Here is a 2,394-nt window from a genome sequence, read left to right as displayed (position 1 = left end):
AATATTTATTTATTTATTATGTATACAATATTCTGTCTGTGTGCATGTCTGCAGGCCAGAAGGGGCACCAGACCTCTTTACAGATGGTTGTGAGCCACCATGTGGTTGCTGGGAATTGAACTCAGGACCTTTGGAAGAACAGGCAATGCTCTTAACCTCTGAGCCATCTCTCCAGCCCCTCTCTTCCATTTCTTGTATTCTGCTGTTCATGCTTGTGTTTTCTTTATTGTTTCTATTTCAGTTTTCAAGTACTGGATAGTTTCTTTTATAGTTTGATTTCTTTTTCTTGGTTTTCTTTAAGTGATTTGTTGATATCTTTCAATTTTTTGTTTGCCTTTTCCTCAATTTCTTTAAGGGAATTTCTCATTTCATCTTTAAGGATTTCAAAAATTCTCTTGAAGTTGTGTTTTTATGTCATTTTCTTCTGGTTCATTCATATTTGGTTGTTCAGGTCTTGCTATTGTTGGGTCTTTAGGTTTTACTGGTGCTGTGTTGCTCTTTGTGGTGTAGCTTGTGTTCTTACCTTTTCTACTCATCTTTTCCTCTAATGGGTGTGGTTGGGGCTGTCTGAGATTCTGTGGAATAATCTTCTAGGTGCCAGTGAATCCAGAGCTCAGATGGTTGTTCCTCCTGGTACAGTCAGTGTCACAGTTCTAGTAACCCATTGGTTACTCCTGTTCCTGGAGATAGCTCAGTGCTCCTGCACTTTTCTCTACTTCTTTGGAGTTTACTGTCTTAGGCCTACTTTAGCCTAGGTTTCTGGCTTTGATCTGTTTCTGTAAATCCTGGTCTGGATCCCCTCCTGCAGAAGTCCCTGGTTTGGAGTTGGAGATTGCTGACTCTGAAGCTGGTCGCAAATCCTGATCCACCAGTGTTCTGGGACTGGGTTAGCTCCCAGAACTGGATTTGCTCCTGGCTTCTGCTCCCAGTAAAACAGAAACCCTCTCTGTCCTAGCAGTCTCCTTTAGTTCCACTCCTGTGGTGCACACACCCCTGCCCCCCCAGTAAGTATTTAAAAACATTGGTTGAATATTCTGAAATTCCTTTGGCAAGTAAAACAAGAATTTAAGTATCAATTCACGGAATCAATAGCACCATTAGATGTAAATATGCTTTTTAAGAAAGAAGACTTAGGAGTGGTAGCTCCTATTTAGCAAAGTTTTGTCTGCCTTAAGACACAGTCTTATTCCTGCCTGTTTGAACAGCACTGCTCAGGGTATTCTTTGGTGGCAGCAGAAAGACAGTTGAGCCCCTGAAATGCACACATGGAAAAGGTAGGCTGCTGTACAATTAGAGGGTATTCATGTTCTTCCAGACCTCTGACAGGTGGCCGTTTCTTAAGGGCAATGAGAACGTGAAATAAAAAACACTAATATTAATATTTTTAATTTATGGTGTGTGTTTAGGTATGCATGTGTCAAGGGCACATGAGTGGGAATGTGGAATAAAAACACTAATATTAATTTTTTTTTATTTTCGAGACAGGGTTTCTCTGTAGCTTTTGGTTCCTGTCCTGGAACTAGCTGGAATTAGACCAGGCTGGCCTCAAACTCACAGAGATCTGCCTGCCTCTGCCTCCTGAGTGCTGGGATTAAAGGCGTGCACCACCAATGCCCGGCTAATATTAATATTTTTAATTTATGGTGTGTGTTTAGGTGTGCGTTTGTCAAGGGCACATGAGTGGAGATCAGATGACAGCTTTATGGAACTGTTCCTCTCTTTCATTTTCACTAGCATTCCAGGGCTCAAACTCAGATCAGGCTGTGTGGCAGATGCCTTTACCTGATGAGCCACCTCACTGGCTTCTCAAGTTGTATCAGGGTTTTGGACCGCATCTCAAAAGGGAGGACTGGGGATGAAAAATAAGTAAAGAGATAATGAAAGAGTCAAGAGTCAGGTCAGGAGGGCTGCAAGGATTGGTGACCCAGGCCACTGACTATATTAATGGCAGTTTTTTTTTCATACCCTCAAATGGGGAAGCAGAGGACAAGTCAGAATTACAGGGAGCTGAGAGTATCTCAAGTTCTCCTTTAGCAAGCTACATTCTCGGATGGCAAATGGAGCATTTCACATCTCAGTGTCTGGAACATTTAACCACATACATATGGGAGCAATGTCAAGTGGCAGTTTCCAGACTACAGCTCCTGGAGGCCCTGGTGACTGTCCATGCTGGCCTTGCCTGGCATGACTCTGGGGAGGAGTGAAATGACCACATCTCAGGGCTGTCTCCACTCCATTCTATTCCCCAAAGCTCAGTGACTTTCTTTGAAAGGATTTATTTAATCCTTTTGTGTCTTATGTATGGGTATGTGTTGTGGGAGGTCCTTCCACTCCTCCAGCCAATAGCCACTGAGATACCAGCCCATTGGGGCGTGGTCTCTCTCCCTTTAAAAA

This window comes from Alexandromys fortis, unplaced genomic scaffold, assembly GCF_014885135.2.
Source record: "Alexandromys fortis isolate MF-2015 unplaced genomic scaffold, M_Fortis_MF-2015_v1.1 scaffold_112, whole genome shotgun sequence".
Taxonomy (NCBI): Eukaryota; Metazoa; Chordata; class Mammalia; order Rodentia; family Cricetidae; genus Alexandromys; species Alexandromys fortis.
Note: the sequence above shows the minus strand (reverse complement) of the source record.